Source organism: Scyliorhinus torazame, chromosome 11, assembly GCF_047496885.1.
Source record: "Scyliorhinus torazame isolate Kashiwa2021f chromosome 11, sScyTor2.1, whole genome shotgun sequence".
NCBI lineage: Eukaryota > Metazoa > Chordata > Chondrichthyes > Carcharhiniformes > Scyliorhinidae > Scyliorhinus > Scyliorhinus torazame.
Genome location: NC_092717.1, coordinates 111,601,119 through 111,614,717, shown reverse-complemented (window position 1 = coordinate 111,614,717; position 13,599 = coordinate 111,601,119). Strand labels below are relative to the sequence as shown.

The window sequence follows — 13,599 nt, the reverse complement described above, 5'->3', positions numbered from 1 at the left end:
TTGCCTTTATAAATAGAAGGTACAACAACAGAGAGGTTATGTTACAATATTGCAAAATATTGGTTCGGGCCTAGAAGTACTGTGGTCAACTCTGAGCATCACGCTTTAGGAACACTGTCAAAACATTAAGAGTACAAAGAAGATTAATTAGAAGGCATTGGGGATGAAGTACTCCAGTTACATGGAAAGACACAAGAAACTGTGGTAGTCTTACTTGGAACAGAAAAGCTTAAAAGGGAGATTAGATAGAGATGCTGAAAATCAAAATGGGTTTTCAGAGTATAAAAGGAGAAACTATTTCTCATGACTAGAGAGTTGGGAATGAGAAGACACAGATTTAAAGTGACTGGTAAAAAGATCTAGATTTAATACGAGGGAAAAGGAAATTACACAGAGAAATGTTATGATCTGGGATGCAGTGCCTGGAAGGGTAGTGGGTGCAGATTCGATTTGGGCCGGGATGTCTGCATATACACAAAGAATCCAGAAATTGATGTCAATGATTCCAACAGGGCACATTGCTAAAGTCCTCACAGATAGAAATCAGTTAAATATCACTGAATTTACACTATTCTGACCACTGTAAAAACCCTTTAAACTTTTAAGCTTTATTGAATGAGGTACAACTGAATGTCTATGCTTATTAAGTCATAATCACGGCTGAACTACCTTTCTGGCTCCAAAACGTTAATTTCATATTTGTACACTGTCAAATTTTAACTGTTCAGTGACAAAAAAATCCATAGATTTTAAAAATAAAAAACAAGCTTTAAAAGAAAAATATTTCACCTCTACCTTAATCCCATGTGTATGTACCAACCTTTATTTTCCTTTCTGTAAAATTATAAACAGTGAATAATAAATCTTGCTGGTTACTTCTTGCTTTGCTGTCTGTGAGAATGTTTCAATGTGACTGAGTGCTTAGCCTGCTTGAGAACCACAATGTGACTGGATATCAGAGATCCTCAATAGCTAGTGCCAGAATGAAACGAACATCCGTAATGGATAACTCCATAGGCAGCTTTCCTCAAAAGTCAAGAGCAACTGCTGCTAGGTAACCACTGACCACAAAATCTAGACCAATATCTTTCAAAAGGACATGAGATAAATATTTGAAGGAAAAACAAAATGCATGATGAGCCAAACAGCCCCCTTCTGGGTTTGATCCATTCTATGACAAAAGATTACTAAAAATGTGATCCATATTATATTAGTTTTAGTCTGTCTACATTTCAAGTCATAGTATCTGAACAAATTGCTTCAGCTGGGTAAATCTCAGTTATTTGCTTTTGTGTACCACCATTTTAAGTTCAACAGCAGCAGGTTAGTACGGTGTTTTTCTCAACCACAGCAAAGGTACTTAATTGGGTACAGCCTGCGTCTCTCTGATCAAATTTCACCAACAATGATGCATCAAACTTTGTCTGGCACTAAGGAGTTTTATCTGCACCGTACGTATTTCTCAAATACACAAGAAACTACTTTTCAGCCTAGGTTATTTGCTACCCTCTCTACTGTTCTCGACACCATGTAACATCTTCAGTCAAAAGTGTAGGTGGGCAGCCTGCTTCTAGGTTGTTCTCAATACCACTTTGTTTATACTATTGTTTTGTTTTCGTTCCAATTCCAAAAACCTGGCATCCAATCACTAGTTCCTGCTGTTGAGTGAATTTTCCAAAATCTATTGGCAGAGTTATACATCAAAGTAAAATCATGTCTACAAATCTGCCATCAGGCTGTGCAGAACAAATGTAATTGTGCAAATGTTGCAGAGTGGCTAAAGGACATTGGCTCCCATAATGTGAAAAAAGCTTTTGAAATCAGCTACTTAAAAAGTACACGTCAATTTTCCCCACTTCCAATGAGCAGAGTTCTCTAAATTCTGCTGACCATTACCATAAAAACTGCATTCCCTTTGTGTCTTTAACATAAAGAAGCATCCATCGCTTCTGGGAAACAATGGTAAAAAGGTAAGAATAAAAGAGGCAAACTAAAAAATGGTCAAAAAGGTTGGCTTTAAGGTCTTATAAGAGTAGAGGGAGCTGGAGGGGTAGTGGGATATATTGTTACGACACCCTGGGATAGTGCACAGTCAATTATGGCACCACTTGAGGCCGGAGCCGCAACACCATTGAAATTAACTATTAATTCTTCGAAAATACCCGAGGTCTTTGGCCCTTGGCTGCCCAATAACTACAGTTACCAGGTTTGTAAATGTAAACACAATTAATTTTTATTAATAACAATAACAAAATTAAATAGGCAACAAATACAACTGATTAACTATTATTTAGTTCCTAACCCCCCTTTTTAACTCACATCTACACATACAAGACAGTCAAACACAGAGGGAAAAGAGGGGTGTCAAAAAAAAGACGAAAAGTGGAAGGATAAAGGTCTCTGTTTCAGATGGATGTCTTCCAGTTGGATGAGCTCTTTGAATTCAGTCTGTAATAGTTTTCACTGTAGATTCACCAGAATCTCAAGACTTCTCTGTGGATTCAGTAACAGCAGGCACGAAGCATTTTTGGAGAGAGCAATTCACAGCTTCTTCTCTCAGCGTCCGGGACCGTCTCTTCTCTTCCTGGATCCTCTGAAAACCCCTGCCTTGCTGAATCTAATCACAGTCTGTCGCTGGCAGGATTCAGGCCTTAGGCAATCCATTGGCTACCAGCCAACTAATCAACCGAATCTCTCAGGTGCCAGAAAGTCTGGATTCTTCGGTTCAAAATCTTCATAGCACAGGATACTATTTTGCTACTTTGAGTTCCTCACTTCCTCTACTCAGCTTCAAGGTATATGTCCATTAAATATCCATGGATCAAAAACAATAACGACAAAGTAAAGGAAATGGGAAATAAGGCCACAACAGGCTGGGCCCTTACATACCCCCTCCCTAAAAGGAATGAAATGTCAGGGCATGGATGTTTCCTTGTGAGGTTTGCAAGATTTAAATCACAAACATGCATCCATTCATCCTTCCTCATTTTATAGGTCGTCGTCCCCCGTCCCCACGTCCCCGTCCCCGATACCCACCCCCTCATCAGTTTGCATATTGGTATCTAATCAGCCCTTAAATCCACAACAAAGCATTCACTATCACATAGGGGATGTGTTCAATTTTAACATTAAACTGTTTTAATAATAATTGTTTTCATAACAATAAAGTCCAATGGAATAATCTTGCATTCCAGGTTTCAAACCTTTGCAAATGGATTATGGTCGTTTATGGGCGAGGCTTTTTCAGAACCCCAAAATGTATCATGGAGTTCAACCAACCTCAGCTTTAATGGATTTGTTGCTTTTCCTAGCACATGGCTTGTTCTCTAGGTGTGGGATTACAATTATGGACACCTGGTTTTTTTTAAAAAATATTTTTATTCTCCTCCTTTTTCACATTTTCTCCCACATTTACACCCATCAACAATAAACAATAATCAGAAAGATATGTCAATCCCCATAATAACAACGATCCCATCCGCCCACCAACTCCCAAACATCAGCCCGCATGTTTACCTAAACAAATGACAAAAAGGAATCAGGGATTACCCGTAGTCACCCTTAATCTACACAGCTCCCCCTCCCTCCCACCCCACCCCCCCACCCCAACTAATGTTCGATATTATCCAGTTCTTGAAAGTGCATAATAAATTGTGCCCATGACTTGTAGAACCCCTCCGAGCTCCCCTCAGTTCAAACTTAACCTTCTCAAGGGTCAAGTATTCCAACAGGTCCCCCCCGCCATGCTAGGGCACTGGGTGGAGAGGCTGCTCTCCATCCCAGCAGGATCCGCCTTTGGGCGATCAACAAGGCGAAGGCTATGATATCTGCCTCCGCTCCCGTTTCCAACCCTGGCTGGTCCGACACCCCGAATATGGCCTCCTGGGGACCCAGGTCCAGTTTCACACACACCACCTTGGAAATTACCCTAAACACCTCCTTCCAGTACTCCCCTAGCTTTGGACAGGACCAAAACATCTGAACGTGATTCCACCCCCCCCCCGCACAACGCTCACACACATCCTCTACTCCTCATCCTCGTGAGGTGCACTCTATATACCACCTTCAGCTGTATCAGCCCCAACCTCGCACATGAGGTGGAAGCATTCACTCTCCGGAGCACCTCACACCAGACCCCCTCCTCTATAACCTCTCCCAGCTCTTCCTGCCACTTTGCTTTGATCCCATCCAGTGGAGCCTTATCCTCTTCCAGAATAGCTCCGTACACCGCTGACACTGCCACCTTCTCCAGTCCCCTTGTCGTCAACACCTCCTCCAGCAATGTGGAGGCCGGTTCCTCTGGGAAGCTGTGTATCTCCTTCCTGGCAAAATCCCGAACCTTCATGTACCTAAACACTTCTCCCTGCTCTAGCCCATACTTCGCTTCCAACTCTCTCAATCCTGCAAACCGACCCCGAAGAAACAAATCTTTTAGCGTCTTAATCCCCTTCTCTTCCCATTTCCGAAAACTTCCATCCCACCTCCCTGGCTCAAATCTGTGGTTCCCCCGAATCGGCATTTCGTGTGACCCTAAACCCAACCCGAAGTGTTGGCGAAACTGCCTCCAGATTTTCAATGAAGCTATTATTACCGGACTCCCTGAATATTTCCCCGGAGCTATCGGGAGCGGCGCTGTTGCTAGTGCCTTCAGCCCCAACCCCCTGCACAAACTCTCCTCCATTCTGACCCACTGAGAATCAACCCCTCTGACCCAGCTCCGCACTTTCTCCACGTTCGCCGCCCAGTAGTAGTACAACAGGTTCGGGAGACCCAAACCCCCTGCCTGTCTTTCCCACTGTAGCAGCACCTTTCTCACTCTAGCCACCTTCACTCCCCATATGAATGAGGTAATCCTTCCCTCAATCTCCCTGAAAAAAGACTTTGGCAGGAAAATCGGTAGGCATTGAAAAATAAACAGGAATCGCGGCAACACATTCATTTTAACTGCCTGTACCCGACCCGCCAGTGACAGAGGAAGGCCGTCCCACCTTGCCAGATCGGCTTTCACTCTCCCCACCAAACTAGTGATGTTGTACCTGCGAAGCCTCCCCCACTCCCGGGCAACCTGCACCCCCAGATACCTAAAATGAGTCCCTGCTCTACGGAATGGCAGCCCCCCCCACCCCTGCCCCCACCCCCGGCCGAGACACCACAAAGTACTCACTCTTGTCCAGGTTCAACTTGTATCCCGAGAAAGACCCAAATATCCGCAGTAGCTCCAATATTCCTCCTATCGTCGCACTCGGCTCCGACACATACAGCAGCAAGTCGTCGACGTACAAGGACACCCTATGCTCTATCCACCCCCCCCCCCCCCCCCCCCCACGGCTCAATCGCAAGTGCAAACAGCAGGGGAAACAACATCTGGGTTTTTAAACACAAAACACTGTTTATTCCATGAACTCAACTTAACATCTTAAATAAACATTGGATCTCTTAACACCCCTTACTTCAATGATAACTCAGAAAATATTGCAACAGTAAATAACTCCTTAAAATGTTCCTTCAAACTTCCAAGAGACTTAACACCTTTAAACAGTATCACATCAGGTTAAAGGATATATATATTTTCTGTAGAGTGGCAGAGATATATTAGCTTGGTTGACTTCAACTCCAGCACCTTGCTTTCTTCCTTCAAGCAACTCACAGCAAACCAGAACTTCTCAAGCTGCTGTCTCAAACTGGCTTTCTCCTTTTTAATCAGCTCACAGCAAAACAGCCAGGCACTTTTTCAAACTGGTAAACCAAACTGCAAAATGGCTGAACTGAGCTGAGCTCCACCCACTCTCTGACATCACTGTTTTCTTCAAGGTACATTGCTTAAACATCCATGTCTTAAAGGTACCCTCACATGACATCCGTATAAACAAAGCTTTGTTTATTGTCATGCCGGACATATACTTCAAAGGGCTGAAAGGCTAGTAGCAATGCTACGGCTTCCTTTTCAATGGTGAAATGCTTTCTTTGGCACAAACTTAAAGTTGTTTTTTTTTTTTAAATATCCCACCGGCCTCTCTATTCCTGTTTCATCATCTTGTAGTAGCACTGCCCCACCCCAAAGACGCTGGCATTCGTGGCCATTTAAAAAGGTCTGGAAAAATCTGAGGCAGTCAGCACTGATTCGCCCACTAACATGGCCCTCAATCTCCAAAACCTTGCTTGGCATTCAGTGGACCACACCGTTTTTTGCTTTTTTCCGCAACATATCCAACATGCACTGGATTTCTGCCTCTAACTGAACCAGTTTCTGTTAGTTCAGACGATGCAGATGTTGTTTTATTCATTCGGAGTTTCCCATGTCTACTTCATTATTAGTTAACGTGCCCCTACAAATGTGTCCCAACAAATATGCCCAGATTTTTCCAGTATCTTTATTAGATCTTTTGGCGGTTCTTCTAAATAGGCAAACTTGGTCTCCAACTGTCTTCGGATGTCAATATTTGTCAGTCGCACCACAGAAAGGTGAACTATCGACCTCTTTTCCTACCTCACTCTTCCACTACTTCTACCATCTGTCACACTTGTTCCTTCCTCTCCACTTCCCGAAGATGTTATTTCTTGAACATATATATGGGGCATAATTTCACTTTCAGAGGTTCCTCCTGCAACAGCAACAATACTAGCACCTCATCTCCAGCCTGGATTGTTCTGGACCTGGCATATTGTCGATCCACATTTTTATTCTTGCTCCTGAAAGCATTAATTGCTCTTGGGCTGCCTGACAAGCTCCTGTGAGTCATTCCAGAAATGTGTAGCCTAACATTGAGGATCTGTCTTATTTTAGAAATTCCTCTTTCATCAATTTTTATGGACCCTGTATTTCATGGCCATAAACTAATTCAGATGGGCTAAACCCAGTAGATTCGTTCAGAGAATCTTTGGTGACAAAGAGTACAAAATCCAATCCCTTGTCCCAATCTCTTGGATATTCATGGCAGTAGGCCCTAATCATGGTTTTGAGAGTCTGATGAGATCTCGCCAAAGCTCCCAAAGTTTGTGGATGTTTGATACCTATACTACAAATAATGTCCAGGAAAATTTCAGACAAAGTTAGAACCCTGTCCAGATTGGACTTCTAAGGGTAAGCCATAGCATGTGAAAAACGGTGTCAACTTTTCCACTACTATCCTACCTGTAATTGCTCTCAAAGGTATAGCTTCTGGAAATCAGGTGGTCATATCCATGACCGTAAGAATGTACTAATGCCCTGCCTTTGTTTTAAGCAATGGTCCTACTTAATCTACCAATACCCAACTAAATGGATCTTCAAACACTGGTATGGGTATTGAAGGTGGTGGTTTAATCACATGTTGTGGTTTAACCTATTACCTGACAGGTATGACAAGATCCACAGAATTGCACTACATCCTTATGCAGTCCTGGCCAGGAGAAATGCCTCTTGATGGATGCTTGAGTTTTCCAAATTCCCACATGTCCTGCGATTGGTATCTCATGTGCTATCCGCAGTACTTCCCTATGATATTTCGGCGGTACTGCTATCTGATGAACAATTATCCATTCCTCTACTGCAGATCTATGAGGATGTCACCACTTCCTCATCAGAACTCCATTCTGAATGTAATAGCACTCTGGAGCACCCCAGCTTCAACCTCGGAGAGCTGACTGTGCTAATCTATGTATCTCTGGATCTGTCTCCTGGACCTCAACTAATGAAGTCCTACTAAACAATTCCTTGGAATTATCCTCATTCTCCAGGATAGTTTCAGCTACACTGCCATCTAATTGTGGCATGACTTTAATCTCTGGTGATGAACTTTGTTTAGCCATTTCCCTGGTTGCCACACACCATGGAAATATATCTGGAAATTATTACTGTAACTGTTGTGTCTCATAATCCTCAGACACTCTGTGATCATAGGTGAAACTACAACCTTAACTCCTGCCAAAACATTCCCCAAAAATAAGTGTACTCTGTCCACTGGTAACTTCCGAAACACTCCGACAACTATTGGACCTGACAATAAATCACACTCCAATTGTACTTTATACAATAGAACTGGGATATTATCTTCATTTAACCCATTCACTAATACCTTAACTATCATTGAACTTTCCGGAGGGAAAACTAAATCACTCTCCAGTAAGAGAGTTTGTGTAGCACCTGTGTCCCTTAAAATAGTTATGGGTTTGGCTATATCAGTTGCTGAAAATGGGGCGATCTTCCCCTTGGACAAAAACCCTGCATGTTTCATCTATCTCACTCATCACACCCGCTCCGACAGCAATTCTTACCTCAGGTCTCCTGGTTCTATCTAGAGCTACAATCTGCCTTGTAGTATTCTCCACTTTAATTCCTTTTCAGAATCCTCATGAATCCCATGGGCTTTCCTTGCAACTTCCAACATGCTGAATAAACGTGCCCCACTTTATTGCAATGCAACACCTAGGCCTTTGAGACTCACCTCCACCCTCAGTACTTTCCTTCCTGGTTTGAGGAGATCTCAGAGCATTCCCAGTTATCCATTTCTTAGCTTGGCTGCCTGTTTTCCTTTCGCTCTCCCATTCTTTGGTCTTCAACATGGGTTCTTTTCACAGAAGGTAGTGAATTCTTAAATCCTTCCAAGAGAATTGTCTCCCTCAGAGCCTCATAGGTAGTTTCAACTTCCAATGTTCATAGCCACCTATTAAAATTGTTCTGTTTAACCCTTTCAAATTCAATATAAGTTTGTCCCGGGTGTTTCCTTAAATTCCAAAACTTTTGTCTATATGCCTCAGGAACGAATTCATATGCACCCAGAATAGCCTTTTTAACTCGTCATACTCCTCAGACACCCCCTCTGACAGGGAAGCATAAATTTCCTGTGCCCATCCAGTCAATTTACTTTGCATGGGTATATTCATTTTTCGGTCGGCCACTTCATTTGGGTTGCTATTTTCTCAAATGCCATAAAACAATTGGCTCTATTCCTTTTCTTCGAATTTTGGGAGGGCTTGTATAAACTTAAGAATATCACCTCTGGGTTCCTTTCTAGGGTTAAAGGTCCCCTCTAGTTCCTGACAGTTCCCAGTGCCATAAACTGGAACTGTTTCTCTATTTTGCTTTTCCTCCCTCTCTAATTCCAACTTCCTCATTTCAATTTCCATTTGAAAAGCTCTCTCTTTTTGTTGCGTCTCCAATTCTCTTTCTTTTGCTGCATCTCCCATTCTCTTTCTTTTGCTGCATCTCCAATTCTCTTTCTTTTGCTGCACCTCCAATTCTCTTTCTTTTGCTGCACCTCTAATTCTCTTTCTTTTGCTGCATCGCCATTTATTTTTCCATTTTTACAATTCCCTCTCATGCTCAAGTTGCAACCACATTTTCTCCAGCTCAATTTCCCGACCAGAAAATGTATTTGGTGCTACACTACTTGGGGTATTTGCTTGTGGGCTTTCCTGTGTTTCTAATAGACCCAAGCACGGAACCAATATATCATATATCTCTGCCTTCTTGGCTTTCGCTGGCATCTCCATTTTTAATTCACTGGCCAATTTAATTTGCTTGACTTTTCGAAATCCTTGTAAATAAACCAAAAGCCTTAGGGTAGCTTCCAGAGCCATCTGTTATACGATTACAAACCTGGTGCCTCTTTAATTTATACTGCACCCCAAATGTCGCTATCTATTGTTCCAAAGATCCCGGACAAGGTTTAAAGACAGTCTTACAAGAGTAGAGGGAGTTGGAGGGGCAGTGAGATATATTGTAATGATACCCTGAGCTAGTGCATGGTCAATTCATACCCCACCTGACCCAGACTCATAACACCATTGAAATTAACTATTAATTCTTGGAAATACCCAAAGTCTTTGGTCTTTGGCTGCCCAATAACTACAGTCATCAGGTTTGTAAATGTAAACAATTTATTTTTATTAATAACAATAACGAAAATTTAAAATGCAGCAAATACAACTGGTTAACTATTATCTAATTCCTAACCCCCTCCCCCCACTCTTTAACTCGCCCCACCCTCTCCACACACACACACACACACACACACACACGACAGACAAACACAAAGGGGAAAGAGGGGTGTAAAGGAAAATAATACAAAAAGTAGAAAGATTAAAAGTCTATGTTCCAGATGGACATCTTCCAGTACACCTTTTAGTCGAGACCTTCAGTTGGATGAGATCTCTGCTTTCAGTCTGCAATGGTTTTCATTGTAACGTCATCAGGATTTGAAGACTTCTCTGCAGATTCAGAAACAGCAGGGAGGACGCATTTTTGGAGAAAGAGCGAGAAAGTCACAACGTCTTCTCTCGGCATCCAGAACCTTCTCTTCCTGGATTCTCTGAACCCCATCACTCTGTCACTGGGCAGGTGTGATGACTGGAAGACTTTGGGAATATTGAATTCTAAGTATTGGGCAATTTAAGGGTTTAAAAACCTGGGGTTAGAGTGTGTTTGACTGCAGTGGTCATGTTTTTTTATTTAATTATTCTGTTTTGCAGGGCCCTAGTGCTTTTAGCAGCCAGAAGGTGAAATTAAGAGCAATGTGTTTTTCAGTCTAGACTAATGGACTGTGGTTTGACTGGGATCATCCCTGGAGAGTTAATGTGCTTTGCAGCCTGCAGAGATAATTTGTTTTTCAGTTGGTGAAAAGAGGTCATTGCTGGGTGAAGCCATGGAATGCAGATAGACATTATGAAAAGCTTTAGAGAGGCAGTTTTTCAAGAAAACTTTGGAGAGGAGTTGAATTCTGATCTGACACAGAATCCAAAATTCTCCCACAGTAAGATAGTTATAACAGAGGAATATGTAAAGCAGAGTATTCTTGTCTGGGGACAAGGAAAAAGCTGAAACACACCAGGTGAACCAGCTTTTTGGAGACATTCCGCCCTAGTCTGATGAAATTCTAACTGGAGTCCAAATCTGTCCAAATGGTGCAAGTATGACTCTTATTATATGCCATGTGGATTTTTAAGATAGATTGAGAGCTGTATGTTTATTTTCTTGTTGTTTAATGGGAAATTGAGTAGTAGTGCTGCAGGTGTAATTGTAAGCTGTTATTTACAGGTGTGAAGTTATGAAGTTTAATATTGTATTCAGAGTAAAGTTTTGTTTTAAAAATACCCACGCCCTATTTCTTCATGCAATCACTCCTTGAGCAAATTATTCTTTGTGCACAGTCTTACAAATAAACTAAAGGGAACCAGAAAACCAGAAACATAGGAAATAGGGTGTGCACAGGAGGCTAGAATGGCCAAATCAAATTGGCAAAAGCAGTTTGTAGGAGGAGTCTATGGAATGCATTTGAGCCAGTTTCCTAGACTACGTCATGGAATCAAACAGGGAGGAGGCTATTTTACATCTCGTCTCGTGTCACGCAACAGGGTTAGTTGGGGAATAGCAATCATAATTATCGTAAATATCATCTTGAGTGACGTACGTAAGTTCAAAATTAGAGTACTGAACTTAAATTAAGCCAATTACATATGAATGAAAGGATGAATAGACTATGGTAGATTGGAAAATAAAAGATAGGACAGGACGTAAGCAATGATTTTTCTTTTTTAATTTCTTAATTCTCCAATGATTATTTATATTCCATTGAGAAATAAAGGCATACATCTTCCAGTCTCCAGATCGTCAGAGACTAAACATATGACAGAAGATGCATGACTTTGCAAGAGTCCTAACACACAGACCTGCGTGGGAATTGCCCAAGAAATTTTAACTTCTGAAAGATAATTCCCCACTGCTCAGAAGCCTGTACAAATGTTTCCGATTGTAAGCTAGACTTACCTTGATAGTGACCCAGGAAATGGGTAACTCCACAACCACAACGCCATAATCATAGAAACATAGAAAAATTAGGAGGAGGCCATTCAGCCCCTCAAGCCCGCTCTGTCATTCATTCGGATAATGACTGATCATCCAACTCAGTAGCCTAATCCCACTTTCCCCCATATCCCTTGATCCCCTTTGGCCTAAGTGCTATATCTAACTGCGTCTTGAAATCATACAATGTTTTGGACTCAACAACTTCCTGTGGTAACAAATTCCACAGACTAACCACTCCCTGGGTGAAATAATTTCTCCTCATCTCGGTTCTAAATGGTCTACCCCGAATCCTCAGACTGTGACCCCCTGATCCTGGACACTCCCACCATCAGGAACATCCTTCCTGCATCAACTCTGTCCAGTCCTGTTAGCATTTTATAGGTTTCTATGAGATTCCCCCTCATTCTTCTGAACTTCAGCGAATACAATCCTAACTGATTCAATCCCTCACCGATCTGCCTAACTACCTGACTGCCCCCTCGATCAGACCCGATTACCCCCCCAACCACCCAACTATCCCATCCACTGACCCAATTATCTCTGCCCCCCCCCTCACCAGATCAAACTAACACATGCCACCGCCCTCACCCCCTCCAGCCAGACCGGTCTACCAAACCCTCCACTGCATTTAAAGACCTGCACCTTCCCCTGACAACCTGACTGCACTAACCCACATTTATACATTTTTAAAATTGGACCTTTAATTGTTTATGAGAATGTGGCAGCGAGCATCATTTTAAAGGGGCATGCCCTTGTTCCCCACCTTTATTGTGATCTGATGGAGTTAGAAGGGAGATGCAGCGCTACGCACTTTTTTCTTCAGTCAAGATCAGGAGACCCTGGAAGAAATGTGGAGAAGTTCAAGTACACCAGCTTTTATTCCCGGGACCCACTTTTGCTAACCGGCCAACCTTTCGGACCCACCAAGCCAGCCAACCTTGTGTCGGAACACACACAACCTGTGTATTGAATCTTTCTTACACTCCTATTCCATTGTTTCAAGTGTTGGAACCAATGTATTAATTCCATACAATGACCAGATTTCAATCTGTCTTCAAATTAGCTTAATACAGATTATGAAAATAAAAACAATGACAACAAGATTACATTTATCATTGCAAGTGGATTGAATCCACTACATTGCAATTTCTTCAATTCTAAGCTGATGTTCTGCCGAATTTCTGTACATTTGGTTTTTGGAGATTTGTTGAGTGAGATCAGTTTTATAATCTGGAGAGATGTGCATGCACACAAGGGAAGGCGACTATATTCACCGTTCCGGAATACACTGGTCACCAGCAACACTCATCAGCAACTAGGACTTACCGGTAACCAACCGGACCGTCTCAAAAATTACACAGAACCCAGTGGCATTTACAGAATCAACATTTGGTTCCACAAGTATCTCCAAAGTATAGAGTTAGCTGGAGATCTGAGGGATCAGACATAAACCTCTTGTTCCAATGATTCTGCATTTAAATAGACCGCATTAACTGTCTCCCATTCGCTCATGCGGTGCTGCTGACTGCAGGATCTGCTGGCTGTAATATTCCAACTCCACCTCCTGACACACATGCTTGTGACTTTGACCTCTCATATCGATTGGGAGTCGGGTTGTTCCCCTGTGACTGATGTTCATCTGCATGATCTTCTGGTGGGGCATCATGGAACCTTTCTCCACCATCATTTGTTGCAGGGTCTGGGCCATGCTCTTCAGTTGTGCTACACTCAACGTGAGCTGCCTCCAGCATGAAGTGACAGGCAGGTTTAGTCCACTAACACTTGCTTGAGCTTCTGATTCTTCCAGAGTCCGAGCG

General features: G+C 42.4%; 1 protein-coding gene across 4 annotated transcripts in view; it reads right to left on the bottom strand.

Moving 5' to 3' along the window:
• The window catches only part of arfgef1 (ADP-ribosylation factor guanine nucleotide-exchange factor 1 (brefeldin A-inhibited)), a 362,892-nt gene that overhangs the window by 264,314 nt on the left and 84,979 nt on the right, over positions 1-13,599 (bottom strand). The gene's annotated exons all lie outside the window — the stretch shown is intronic.